Source organism: Anarhichas minor, unplaced genomic scaffold (genome assembly GCF_050575085.1).
Source record: "Anarhichas minor isolate MPS153535 unplaced genomic scaffold, ASM5057508v1 ptg000023l, whole genome shotgun sequence".
Classification (NCBI taxonomy): domain Eukaryota; kingdom Metazoa; phylum Chordata; class Actinopteri; order Perciformes; family Anarhichadidae; genus Anarhichas; species Anarhichas minor.
This window is the reverse complement of record NW_027466469.1, coordinates 4,453,628-4,469,062: the sequence shown is the minus strand read 5'-3', so window position 1 is coordinate 4,469,062 and position 15,435 is coordinate 4,453,628.

Here is a 15,435-nt window from a genome sequence, read left to right as displayed (position 1 = left end):
GCTGCATAGGTTGCATTGGCAATCTAGCCAGGTTAAAAAAGAGCCATGTGGGTTCCCACTAGTGAGCTGTTACTCAGTGTATAAGTGTAGGGCTTTTATTGTGAAAGGTAAGAATGTAAGGAGTGGATTTGGTCTGCGCTGCCTTTGTCATGGTGTCACGCTCTGGTTCGAACTACACAGTGTCCGTGTTCTTGCACAACATGGTGAACACACAGTGATTGGATGATGCCTTTATTTGCGGTGCGGAAAAAAACAAGACCTCACTCCGGAAAAAATGATGCCGCGTACAAAAACAACAGATCGGAATAAAATATATTGACGTGCGAATTGATCGCACTAAAAGAACCCGTCCCCGCTTTTTAAAGGCCTTTATGATGTAACATATTGTATCTTGAACCTGTATATTGTATGCTGCCAGTGGAATGGAACAAGATTTATTGGCTTTATTTCACTTGGATAAGGGCTCATTAGATTGAGGACTTGGAGACTTTAAATGCTTTAAAAGGAACTCATTTCACTTGATTACATGCCTGTGTGGGCAAACATAATTGTTGCAGCAGCAGCAGAGAATAGGGGTCACTGTAAGTAACAACACAAAAACTGAACCCTGTTACATTGAAGCAAATAACATGGACATAGATTACCACCTTAGTTTGCATGAATCTACAAATTAAATCCCTAGCAATTTAGAACATGTACAGCAATAATGGAATAATAAGCTAATAAACAACTTTTTTTATTACATTACTCTTTGCTGTGGAGCTGTCAAACACCATGAGGAATTTCATCAGTACGTGGTGAAGGCAGACTTGTTTATCTTGAAGCCCTACTGTAATTGCAAGTTACTTGTACTTGCCTGTAGCTGTTACTTGTCACAGCAGCATCACAAGTGTGCGTACACATGCTGCACTGAGCAAGCCACTGGGAGTTTCTTCACACAGCGGAGCAAAGAGGGAAACTTTGCGTACTCAGTAAGCCTGTCAAGAAAAGGTGAACAGCTGAAAGTGATCATAACCATTAACAGCTTAGCCACACTTACAGCCTTAAATGGGTGCTTAGCGTGTGCTTAGAGAGCACATTTTGGCACTACAATTGATTAATCCTACCTAATTGATGCTTGCCTGCCAGCTACGTAATCTTATTAAAGTGGACCCATAGAGCAAAATTACATGATTTGATTGTCCTCTACATAGTTAACTATAGTTACAGGCATAGATTGTTTGTACCAACTGTCGAAAATGCATTGTAAATGACATGTCACAAATATGTTTCTAATCATAGTCTGCAGAAGTCCGCATAGGGAGAAGCTCTGGGTGGATATGGGGGTCAAACAAATGCAGGACTTCCACCAGCAGACTGCTGTTCCTTTCCCATGGGAAAACAAAGGTCATCGTTGACATATTAACTTTAATTCCATGACTGAAATAACGTGCAATCATCCATCCATCCATCGTCTTTTGCTTATCCGGGACTGCCAGGTTGCAGGGGCAGCAGCCTTATGAGGGTATTTGAGACGTTCCTCTCTTCCTAGGGAACCCTGAGGCGTTAATAATCTCTCCAGCGTTCTCTGGTTCTACCCCTCCTACCAGTTGATGGACTGGTAAATCGAGAGCCTTCCGGCTCAGCTCCCTCTTCACCACAACAGTCTCGTACAACGCCCGCAGAACTGCTTACACCTGACCAAACCATCTGGCCATTTTACCTCACCCGAGAACAATACCTGAATCGAGGCAGCCGCAGACTTTAGAGCCAGTCGCCACAGTTGTTCTCCACCGACTGCATGACCCAGGGCATGATGGGAAACGCCTGGCTGTCGCCGGATCAAAGAGCTGATTGGCTCTTAGATTTGACAACAAACATCACTTTTGGAGGAAATCAAAATCAAGAATTGACTTTCGAACCCAATTGATTAATTCTAACTACTTGGTGCTTTTCGGCAATGTATGTAATCTTGTTAATCGGACCAACGGAGTGAAGATATGTGATTTATTCGCTAAAACAACACATCGTCACTCTCACTCTCTCAAGCCACTTGCTCAGTGCACCTTGGCCATCGGGGCTGCTGGCATCAGTTTTCACTGTGTCATGATGGCTTGTCAGTATACTCTCATTAAATGCATAGTGTCCTTTCAAAATAAAACTTCGGCCATCACAGGACATTAGGGTTTAGGAAATAAAACCACTTAGTAACACCAGTCTCCTGGACAGAAGTCCCGTGTTTGTTTAACCCATCCCGCCCGCCCTAAGCAGACTTCACGCACTTTATACAACATCACGTGCTCTTACCGGCCGTTAACGGCTGCTACGTCGCATACAGCTGTTAAAAGGGTCTCTGTGTGTCGACTGCTGATGCCCCGACCAAACGTCGGTGTCTGGCGAGTTAGGAATGAGAACTGTACAACACTGTGTGGATTTGCCTCATTTGAATTTCGGAAAACTGTCTGACTCATATTGGAATTATTAAAAAATGTATTCATGCTGGTCTAGATTCTGTCCTGGGGCGGGGGGGGGGGCTCTCAGGGAAACACTAAATCCTTGGGGTCATTTTGAAAAATGTAGCTTGAGAATAGAAGTGGAGCTTGTGTCTGGAACAGCGAGTGTTTATTCAGCTACTTTACCACAAGAAAAAAGCTCCTACTTGTGAGCATGCGCACACGCTGGAAGGACCCGAACACACTCTCATGCACATATAGACACACACTGACAGGGGACAATAGACGTAGAGGGGACACCTGCTCGCCCGATACACCCTCCTCCTCCTCCTCTCTCCCTCCCTCCCTCTCCTCTATTAGGATTCAGTTGAGGGTTCGGCTCCGTGAGTAGGTTAGCCATGCGTGTCGTGGCGAGATGCAGTGAATGATAATGAACTATGCAAATGTGTGTGTGTGTGTGTGCAAGGGAGGAGGTGGCGCTCCCGCTGTATCGCTCCCTCCATCCATCCTTCCACCCATTCCTCCTCCACCTCTTACTCGTTGGTGGTGTGTCAGCTGGAAGGACGGCCCCCGTGCTCTGACACACTTGCACTCACGCTGAAACACACACCTCCGCTATGTGTCACTACCCATTCCACCTGCCTCTCGCTGTCATTCCCCGCTCTCCGCTCCATCTACCTACGCTTGCTCGTTTCCCTCCTTTTTTTGTTTTTTGCTTTTTTTGCTCTCTCTGTCTTTCTCTCCACCCTTCCTTGTTCTCATCCTCACCCCATCCCCCCCATACGCTGTGTGTCACCGCTGCCAGGAAGAAAAAGACAAATGCCCCGGCCAACGAAAGTGATAAAGAGAGAAAGAGGAGGAAAGGGAGAAAAAAAAGAGCAGAAGAGGAGAAGACCGCGAAAGCTGGAGTGTGCGCTTGAAACGCGGCAGCGTTCCATCCATCCACCTTGAGCCCGACTCTTCTTTGATGGAATACCCCGGGACAGCGGAGGGCAGAAGAAGGGAAAAGAAGGAGAAGAAAAAGTGGAGGTGAAGGAGGACCGGGAGAAGAACACAAGGACTGAGAAGGCAGGACGGACAGCGCTCGCCTCAGGAAGGGTACGTTGACACAAAACTAAAAGAAATAACCAAAAAAAGAATATATATATATATATATATATATAGAGCACGGCAGTCATTTATCAAACAACTTCAGCTCCTCTGTTCCTTTTGGGCATTTCTCCATTTGGCTTTTCATCTCCGTCTCTCTCACTCACTTTCTAGCTCGCTCACTCTCTCTGCTGAGTTGTGTCCACGGGCTCTGTTTGTTTTTTTGTTCTTTTGACTAATTGCGAAACTATTCTCCGAACTCGAGCGAAGACGAGTCTCTTCTCTCCGTTTTTCTTTTTCATTCTAATTAATTCCCCCCTATGCAGTCCCTCAAAGAGCCTCTCTCTCTCTCTCTCCAAGTCTCTCTACCACGCTCTCTGTTGTTTTTTTTCCCTTGCTCCATCTGTCTGCCTTTGAGAAGCAAATAATTGGATGTGGAGTTTGGCTTCTCCGTGGCTGAGCCAGAGGATTGAGGCTGCACGGCACTTCACACACACAATTACGCGCACACATACACCTGGAGCTCAGGGTGTGTGTGTGTGTGTGTGTGTGTATGATTGTTCGTGAATGCCGGAATGTGTGTGAATCTCCTTCTTTGCAGAATTTTTGTGTCATCTTTAAAGGATAAGGCTGGTGTTATTGTATGTTGTTTTTGGTTATTCTCATTGACTCCCATGAAAAGACCAAAACCAACAATATGTTTCAGCACCCTCCAACATCTTCACCGCCCGCCCGTGGCTCTTCTAGACCGAGACAATGACGTACATTTTCCTATTCATTTTTAACAAAGGCTATAGTATGTACTTAAACAGCTGGGCACTGTAGTTTGTAGCAAAAGCATTCAAACCGGGAGTAAAGAATGCTTTTATCAGGGACTATTTTCAGGCGCTGATGAATGCACATTTGATGCCCCTGGTGAGTTTTTACAGTATTCGCAGGTGTATGTGGGATTTAGTCAAGATAAGCAATGAAGGAACATGTAATAGTCTTTGTAATAGTTTTTGGGCAACAATGGAGCTCTATGGCACAGAGGAATTGAACTTTAAATACACAACAAATACAACAAATCATTTTTTATTTTATAGCCAGCTCTTTTCTTCGTCCTTGTAAAGTCGTGGACACAAACTTTGAGAAAACTCTCTGAACAAGATCCTTTCTATTTGAAAATTGTAATGACTTTTTGCACTGAAATAAGATTTTAGGACTCAATTATGGACAAAAAAATGATTTGACAAGGCGAGACTTTGTCCTCACAGTGCAAAGCTGAGCGGGAGGAAACTGAGAGAGAGAGAGAGAGAGAGAGAGAGAGAGAGAGAGAGAGAGAGAGAGAGAGAGAGAGAGAGAGAGAGAGAGAGAGAGAGAGAGAGAGAGAGAGAGAGAGAGAGAGAGAGAGAGAGAGAGAGAGAGAGAGAGAGAGAGAGAGAGAGAGAGTAGCTTGACTGGTTGAGAGACCTTTGAAGAGATTAGTGGCAGAGGTATTTCCCTGGAGAGAGAGAGAGACAGAGATGAAGAGGACGAAGAGGAGGCTCGAGGAGCATCTGAGACGAGAAGACATGAGGTTGCGTTGTAATGCTCCAGGCTGGCTGGTTGACATGCACATCGACACTGAGAGGAGAAGTAAAAGCCGCTCTCGCTACACTTTTCTGCTCCGAGGGCAGAGCGCCAAGTCCCAAGTGAACAGGAGACCCTCCATAGCCTACACACACACACACACACGCATACACACACAAACACACATACACAAATGGAACAAGAGGGGACTCTGCTTCAGTGGGACCCTTTTCACCTTTTTCTTCTTTTTATTTTCTTCTTCTGCTGTATTTCATTATTCACCCAATCTCTCTCTCTTTCTCCTCTCCACCTTCCCGCCCAACCACACATCTCCCTCCCTCCCTCCTCCTCCTACTACTGCTACTAAGCTGATCCAGTCCAGTCTCATTGTCCTCACGCACGCACACACACACACCTCTCGCGTGTGCATGTGTCCGCTCGAGCACGGGGGGGCGCAGCCGGTCATTTCTACACCACGGCGCTAGCGGAGCTCCGGGTCCCACTAAGAGGTGAGTGTGTGTCACCTCTTTATCTGACAAAACACACTTTTTCACTGTTACAGCCTGTTTTTAGTTTTAAAGCTCTTCAATGTGTGGGCATGCTGTATTGTTTTCAACTGTAGAGAGAGTGTGTGTGTGTGTGTGTGTGTGTGTGTGTGTGTGTGTTGTTTGGGGTCAAAGGTGCTGGCGGTGACATTTGAACGGCAGTAGGATTGGACATAGAGCTCAATATGTGTGGGTCAGGCTTTTCCAGACTGCTGGTGTGATTGAGAGTGTGTGTGTGTGTGTGTGTGTGTGTGTGTGTGTGTGTGTGTGTGTGTGTGTGTGTGTGTGTGTGTGTGTGTGTGTGTGTGTGTGTGTGTGTGTGTGTGTGTGTGTGTGTGTGTGTGTGCGTAGCCAGAGGGGTGAGCTCGGCTCAGTCTGTACATGCTCTGCTTACGAATCGCCGGTGACCACGGCTTGAGTCTCGCTCCCCTACTAGTTCACACCGAGCCCGCAAACCCTCCCCTGCTTTGTTTTTTTGTTCCTCTTTTTCATCTATCGAGCTCTTTTTTTCTTCCTATCCTCCTCTTTTCTCATTCCGTTTGATTCGACTTCAGTGACTTAATTGGCCTGCGAATAGACAACCACACTGCCAAAGCCGTGTACCAAATGCAAATTCTCAAACAACAAGCCAATATATACAGTATATGTATGTATATTTTATATATACATATTTAAATCATCTCTACTTTAACTTTTTTCTTCTTCTTCTTTCTCTCTCTCTTTCTTTCTTTCACACACACACACACACACACACACACACACACACACACACACATACATATACACACATTCCATGGCAGATTTAAATATTTCCCGGCGGGGTGGAGGGTGAACAGAAATAGATCTAATTCTAAATCAGGATGGAGAGCCCGGCTCAGGCAGCCTCGCCACACTCCCTCCCTTCCTCCCTCCCTTTGCAGCCAGCAGCTACACTGACACTTGCACTCCAAAAAGAAGAGAAAGTTCAAAGATTAGCTGCGATTTTACCAGTGGAATTATAGGCAGTGAATATATACAGTATTAAAACAGCAATGCAGAAACCAAACCCCCACACAGGCGTCTCGTTTTTTCCGCAGATTTAGAAAACAATGCAGCTTGCACGGATTGTTCTTTTTAAATCAATTTGCGCTGCGCCACCTCCGAAATAATACAAAAAAATAAACACATGAGGGGGGGCTAAAGTGCCTACTTTATAGAAACTTGACTCTCTAAAGCTAGTCGGGAGAGTTTGAGCTGTATGGATTTGTATGTCGTGGCTATCGGCTGCTGCGGTAGCTGGCTGCGCCGGAGACAAGCAGCCGGATTAAGCCCCCCCCTAAGACTGGAGTTAAGATACAGATCTGGAGTCGATGAGCTCCGAGCAGCCTGTCTGTCTGCCCCACCTGTCTGTCTGTCTATCTGTCTGTGTCGGCGGCTGACTCCGGAGCAGCGATGGGATAGGTCAGGGATTGAAAGATGGAGATATGAAAAGGGTTGGGCGGAGGGGGCAGGGGGGGGCAGTGGAGCAGGTAGAAGGAATATGTGTGTGTTCGCACGTCAAAATGTGATTTCCGTGGTGCCAGTGTGGGAGATAAAGCTGGATGGATGAGATGTGCTGAAGGCTGGATAAGCAGCACCTGGCTCGAGAGAGAGAGAAAATAAAAGATAAGGGGCGCACGAAGAGGGGAGCCGCGGGGTGTGGGGGGATTCGCAGAGGCAGGTGAAGCCTCCGATATCTACCTATAAACAGGACGGACGTCATATCGGGACCCACTCGTCCTTCACCTCCTCTCTTCCTCCGTCTCCCCCGCTAACCGCCCTCTTCCACTTTTTTCTTTTTTTATTTGACAATGAGCCGACAGCGAAGAACAAAAGGAGACATAATACATGCAAACCCTCCTCTCTCTGCAGTCAGGGAGGAGAGGAGGAGGAGGAGGAGGAGAGGGGAAAGGGAGAAGGATGAGTGAGGCATAACGTGAGGCGATTTGAGGTTATCACTTACATGAACGATCAAATAAAATAAGCTGCAGTGGGAGGAGACGACAAATAAGTGGGTGAACTTGAAGAAATGTTAACGAACGCAGGTTAAAGTAAGAAATGATTACCATTGGTTACATCTATCATTTTACACATATTAGTGAGCCAATGCTGTAGGAATGAGTCAGTCCCCCGCCTGAACACTTAAAACAAGCCGTGTCCACGTTTTGCTGACAAGTAACCTCTTGTGGTCGCACGAATAATGACTTCCCTTTCTAATGAGCAAAGGTGGGAGTAGCGTGACGTTCTTATAGAGCCGAGAAAAACCTCCCAAGTGAGGAGGTTGGGCAGGAAATTGCCCCCAGGAGACTGTGAGTTGCACTTTGGTTTCTTTAAACCGTGACCAGGATCTTTCCTGGAAGCGGCTTCAGTCACCTGTAGTTATTCAAACCTGCTGAGAACTGATTCATTAGAGATTTGGGTTCGATTTTGTAGCTCTGACATGAATTCGACATGAATTCAAAATTGGTCGGCACCAGGTTTGATAGAGAGAATAAGTAACAGATATAAAACAGAGGTACTGTAACCAGCCTAGCATTTTTCACTTGCCTCCATGCTGCTTCCTATTGTTTATTAACCCTGGACGTTGAACATGACACGCCAGGAAAAAGAAAACAGCAAGGCACACTTGTCTACTGGAAAAGTCTATCGCGAGTTCATGTTTCAAAATGTTTTCGTCGGAAAAAGGGTATAATATCAATCTTTAGGAAACGATCATATGGGTTGTTTTGCGAGGCAATTGCATATTGAGTGGTTTAGTTTGGAGGAGTAAAACTTGAATTACTTATTACTCACTTACGATTAGTTTGTATGTCAGCAGCCTTATTGTGTAAATCTTAATCAACAGCTAAAGGAGTGCCTGCTACAGATGTAAAGTGACTGAAGAAAGGATAGTGATTATGTTTATAGTTTAATTTGATATGGGTAATCCATGGATGCTGGGATTACAGTATAAAGCGTCTACGAGATTGCTGGGCTTGTTCTTTTGGCTGGCCTCACTTATTCAGCCTCCTTTATAATTAATGGCTGCCGTGTAAAACACATATCAGAGACCCCCCCCCACACACACACACACACACACACACGCATGCGGTGATCACACACCGGCAATGGTTCTAGCTGCGGTAATTAAAGAAGTGTTAGTGGTGAGTGAATAAAACATGCATCAATCCCTCTTCCCTTTCATTTGAACTCCCTCCTCCATTCTCTCCTCTGGTGTTATTTTGCCCTTTTATCTATTTCCTTTCTTTTGATCATCCTCATCTCATCCTTCTTTATCTTCTCTTTCTTCTCTTTTTCCGCCTCCTATTACTCTTCTCCTTCCTTACCTCTCTTTCCCTGCTCCTGTTTTCTTCCTCTCCCCCCTCCCTTTCCTGCTTTATCATTGTCTCCCTCCTCTTCCTCTTCACCTCGTTCTCCCCTCCTACTCCATCCTCCTCCTCTCCTTCATTTCCCCAGAGGTGAACCAATGTGTGCAAGCTGTTGCAGCAAAGGGCAGCGCTGGCGTACACACAGCTAGTCTAGCAGGGATGAGATATACAGTGTGTGTGTGTGTGTGTGCACACGCAAACCCACTTTTTCCGACACACACACACACAAGCGCCTTGTAGACACTGCAGGTGCTGCATCAAGATAAATGAGCCGTCATTAGCCAATCAGGTCAGCCGGTGGGAGGGCGATGGGAAGCCGAGGAGCGAGATCAGCTAGTGGAGGTCAAGCCTCTGACGGTGAGAGATGTGTGTGTGTGTGTGTGTCTGTGTGTCTGTGTGTGTGTGTGTGTGTGTGTGTGTGTTTGCACACAGAGTGATCGAGAAGGAGGAGTCCCTGATTAGATATGAGCCCTCGCAAAGTTGTTCTTCTTCTCCTCCTCCTCGCTGCCTGAGCTTCCCCTTCTCCGTCCTTCCACCTCTGGGAAGCGGAGGCGCGCCGACGATTGTTGTGCTGCCGTTTGACGGCCTAATTGGCATCTCCAGCCCGTTGTTCATGTCTTCATCGGCGACTCGTCAAGAGCGAAGGAGACAGAGGTTGAGCGGGAATTAAAAGCGTTTCAGAACTCGAGGTTCCAGTTTGGGATTTTTTCTCCAGGAGGAGAGGAAAAAGTAGATGTCGTGTTGTTTTTTTTTAAGTTCCCGAAGCACCTCTCCGGGGGGAAAAAAGGGCTGTGAAACCAATTTGAGAGAAATTTAGACGAGCACATATTTCTCATTACGGCACCGTAATCAATCAATGTGTGTGTGTGTGTGTGTGTGTGTGTGTGCGGGTGAGTGTTTGCCCTCTTAACATTTACACTGCGGCTAATGCAAATGGATTTATGCATAAAAGGAGCTCGTTCTCACAGCCAAGGTGCTGCTGGCAAAGAGGAAGGTAAATGATTAACCCCATGGAAAAACTCTAATCTCCCTCATTCTCTCCCTCTCTCTATGAATGTGTGTGTGTGTGTGTGTGTGTGTGTGTGTGTGTGTGTGTGTTTGTGTGTGTAGGGGACTTTCAGGATGGCCGGTGGCTGTCTTTGATCGCTAATCCTTTTCTCTGGCCTGACTTTCTGTCCCTCGTTCCTGTTTTTTTTTTCCTCTGCCCATCTCCTCTCCTCTCCCGCGCTCGCCACGGCACGGCCAAGCCACCGTGTCTGAATTGTGAGCTGCTCGCAGGCAGATATCTGGAGCAGGGTGCCCTCTCCCTCTCTCTCTTTTACTCTCCCCCTTTTTTTCCTCCCTCTGCCTCTGTTTTTCTAGAGTGCTTCGTCCTTCATACAGTAAATGTACTAGTACTAGTTATTCATTCCATACATCGTCCTTCATACAGTAACCTGTACTAGTACTAGTTATTCATTCCATACACTGTCCTTCATACAGTAACCTGTACTAGTACTAGTTATTCATTCCATACATCGTCCTTCATACAGTAACCTGTACTAGTACTAGTTATTAATTCCATACACTGTCGTTCATACGGTAATCTGTACTAGTACTAGTTATTCATTCCATACATCGTCCTTCATACAGTAACCTGTACTAGTACTAGTTATTCATTCCATACATCGTCCTTCATACAGTAACCTGTACTAGTACTAGTTATTCATTCCATACATCGTCCTTCATACAGTAACCTGTACTAGTACTAGTTATTAATTCCATACACTGTCGTTCATACGGTAATCTGTACTAGTACTAGTTATTCATTCCATACATCGTCCTTCATACAGTAACCTGTACTAGTACTAGTTATTCATTCCATACATCGTCCTTCATACAGTAACCTGTACTAGTACTAGTTATTAATTCCATACACTGTCGTTCATACGGTAATCTGTACTAGTACTAGTTATTCATTCCATACATCGTCCTTCATACAGTAACCTGTACTAGTACTAGTTATTCATTCCATATATCGTCCTTCATACAGTAACCTGTACTAGTACTAGTTATTCATTCCATACATCGTCCTTCATACAGTAACCTGTACTAGTACTAGTTATTAATTCCATACACTGTCGTTCATACGGTAATCTGTACTAGTACTAGTTATTCATTCCATACATCGTCCTTCATACAGTAACCTGTACTAGTACTAGTTATTCATTCCATACATCGTCCTTCATACAGTAACCTGTACTAGTACTAGTTATTCATTCCATACATCGTCCTTCATACAGTAACCTGTACTAGTACTAGTTATTCATTCCATACATTGTCCTTCATACAGTAACCTGTACTAGTACTAGTTATTCATTCCATACACTGTCCTTCATACAGTAACCTGTACTAGTACTAGTTATTCATTCCATACATCGTCCTTCAGACAGTAACCTGTACTAGTACTAGTTATTCATTCCATACATCGTCCTTCATACAGTAACCTGTACTAGTACTAGTTATTAATTCCATACACTGTCGTTCATACGGTAACCTGTACTAGTACTAGTTATTCATTCCATACATCGTCCTTCATACAGTAACCTGTACTAGTACTAGTTATTCATTCCATACATCGTCCTTCATACAGTAACCTGTACTAGTACTAGTTATTCATTCCATACATCGTCCTTCATACAGTAACCTGTACTAGTACTAGTTATTCATTCCATACATCATCCTTCATACAGTAACCTGTACTAGTACTAGTTATTCATTACATACACTGTCCTTCATACGGTAACCTGTACTAGTACTAGTTATTCATTCCATACATCGTCCTTCATATGGTAACCTGTACTAGAACTAGTTATTCATTCCATACACTGTCCTTCATACGGTAACCTGTACTAGTACTAGTTATTAATTACATACATCGTCCTTCATACGGTAACCTGTACTAGTACTAGTTATTAATTCCATACACTGTCCTTCAAACAGTAACCTGTACTAGTACTAGTTATTCATTTCATACATCGTCCTTCATACGGTGACCTGTACTAGTACTAGTTATTCATTACATACATCGTCCTTCATACAGTAACTGTACTAGTACTAGTTATTAATTACATACATCATCCTTCATACAGTAACTGTACTAGTACTAGTTATTCATTCCATACATCGTCCTTCATACAGTAACTGTACTAGTACTAGTTATTAATTACATACATCGTCCTTCATACGGTAACCTGTACTAGTACTAGTTATTAATTCCATACACTGTCCTTCAAACAGTAACCTGTACTAGTACTAGTTATTAATTCCATACACTGTCCTTCAAACAGTAACCTGTACTAGTACTAGTTATTAATTTCATACATCGTCCTTCATACGGTAACCTGTACTAGTACTAGTTATTCATTCCATACATCGTCCTTCATACGGTAACCTGTACTAGTACTAGTTATTAATTTCATACATCATCCTTCATACAGTAACTGTACTAGTACTAGTTATTAATTACATACATCGTCCTTCATACAGTAACTGTACTAGTACTAGTTATTAATTTCATACACCGTCCTTCATACAGTAACCTGTACTAGTACTAGTTATTCATTCCATACACTGTCATTCAAACAGTAACCTGTACTAGTACTAGTTATTAATTTCATACACCGTCCTTCATACGGTAACCTGTACTAGTACTAGTTATTCATTCCATACATCGTCCTTCATACGGTAACCTGTACTAGTACTAGTTATTCATTCCATACATCGTCCTTCATACGGTAACCTGTACTAGTACTAGTTATTCATTCCATACATCGTCCTTCATATGGTAACTGTACTAGTACTAGTTATTGATATCCTACATCATTTCCTAGACTTGTTGGTCTGTAAAGCCCTTCGAGATGACGTACTGGGTTCCGAGGCTCGAGCTTGCTGCATGTGAAGTGGTTCAGAGGTGGAGAGGAAATGTTGCTAATAGTTTGGACATTTTCTCTCAATCTGAATCGCTTTCGCTGGTATTGTCAGACTCTCTTTTCAATACGTGCGTTCATTGTGGAATTTGTGCCCAATGACGACGAAAATAAACCCAGCTTTAAGTAATAAAGGGGCAAATCCACAGTCCTAGTTCTGCTCTAAGTGCAACCGAAGCTTATAAGAGACTTGTGGGTGTTTTTCAAATTTACAGCATTTCTTTAAAGACAATTTTCTTTCTTTCTAACTCCACCTCTTCTGGTATTCTCTCCATACCCCATTTCTCCTCTCCTTCTCTGCTCTGAGATCACTGTGACCTTTCTGTCGTCATTTCTCGTACTTTGTCTCTCACTCGCTATATATATATTTCATTCCTCCTCTCAGTTTCAGGTAATCTGTCCAACCAGCTGAGGCGAGAAAGGTCTTGGCTGCAGCACACACACAAACACACACGCACACATACACACTTTGGCTCTCTGTCTGTCACTCTCTCTCACAGCTCTCAGGCACCCGCGAATACCTCCCAGCATTATTATTCAGCACATTCATAACTTCATAGAGGAGCTCTCGATGGTTAGCCAGGCAGTTTGTAGTGCTAGTGAGACCTCTTAATCCCCTCGCTCTCTGCTCCCGGGGCCTCATTAAGCCTCATTCCCCACTGGGAACCTGGAGGTTATAATTAACGTACCTCTAGCAAAATACCAACAGATAACACAAAGTTTGTCCACAGCCTCGGGGGACGATTAGAGCCAACTATTCCAGTGTAACCAGGCGGCAATCTCTGTTTCTGCCGAGTGAAGCCAATGTTGTGTCTTAAAACCTGCATTCACTCTACTGACCAGCAGGGGGCGACTCCTCTGGTTGCAAAAATAAGTCAGATTGTATAGAAGTCTATGAGAAAATGACTCTACTTCTCACTTGATTTATTACCTCAGTAAACATTGTAAACATGAGTTTATGGTCTCAATCTCTAGTTTCAAGTCTTCTTCAATACAGCATGATGTTCATTTAGTAAATGATGCTCCATTTAGAGTCCAATAGACCATAAAGCAGAGTATGCTTTAGGGCGGGCTTACTGTGATTGACAGGTCGCTGACGCTACCAGAGTCGTATATGGCAATTACTGGATTAATCAATTACTCAACTGGCAGAAAAGTAATCAATGGCATTTCTAAAAACATTTGCTGCGTTCCAGCCCCAAAAACTGGTATTTTTTTTTTGCTTTTTTCTGTTTTGTATGGTGGCTAATTGAATCTCTTTCAGTCTTGTCAGACAAAAGAGACCATTGGAGGACGTCCATCACAGACTCTGGTAACGAATGAATAGGAATGAAATGTCAAATTAAATTCAATACCACGGTCAAAAACAAAAAAATAAAGCCCAACATACACTCCTTTATTACTGTTTGCATACTGTCTTTGTGAATATATTATTAATCCCTGATGATTCTCGCCAAAAACAAAATTTTACAACATTCAATTTGAACATATCACGGTAATTGACCCCAAACGAGGGTCACATTTTCAGAAGTTTGGCATCGACTTGGTACCTAAGTATCCGTTTCTGGTGCCATCCCTGAGTCAAAAGACTTTTCAATCATCATTATTTCATTTAGTCTCGCACCGAGTCTTAATGTCATACTTTTCACAAGCACAACTAAATCACATACACACCAGATACTTTTACTTCCCCATGTGGTCAATAAAATAGCATTTTATAAGGTGAGTCACTCCACAAAGTGTCGAGTAAATGCCATTTGAGTCAAAATAACCTGGTTTGCAGTGGGAAGTTGTAGAATCATCTCATTTGTTGCTTTTTTTCCACTTCATTATTAAAGTCAGTGAATAAAGGGAAAGGTATTTTTCGCACCGCACCTGACAAAATGGACATATGGACGTTGAGTATCGAGCAAGAGGGCAGATATATCTAGGCGCAGGTGGAGTGGTGGTGTGGGTGCATTTGTGTGTGTGTGTGTGTGTGTTTGGGGAATTTGAAACCGTGTGTGTGTGTGTGTGTGTGTGTGTGTGTGTGTTGAAGGGGACAAGCACAAAGCACTGGCCTGTGGAGAAGATAGAAAGCTCCTGTGTGTTACTGAGTCAATAGGCTCTTTGTTCACTGGGACTGGGAGACAGTTAGCCATGAGGACAGACTGAGACTCCCAACGCACCACAGCGTACCTGAACCTGCACACACACACACACACACACACACACACACTATTCAAATACCTAAGCCTGACAGGACGTCATTCAATCTCTGTCCACAGTTCCTGCTTTACCTCCTTTATCACATTATCAGCTTCTCCCCCCTGACTCTCTCCTCTCTTTCCTTTATCTCTCTTTCTGCATCCATCTTTCCCTACCTCCTCATCCCACCCACCATTGGCGTCTTTGTTTTGGAACAGCAGAAACTGTTCCCTTTTTGGTTTTGGGTTTTTTCAGCCCTCTCGGTTATCTACACTGG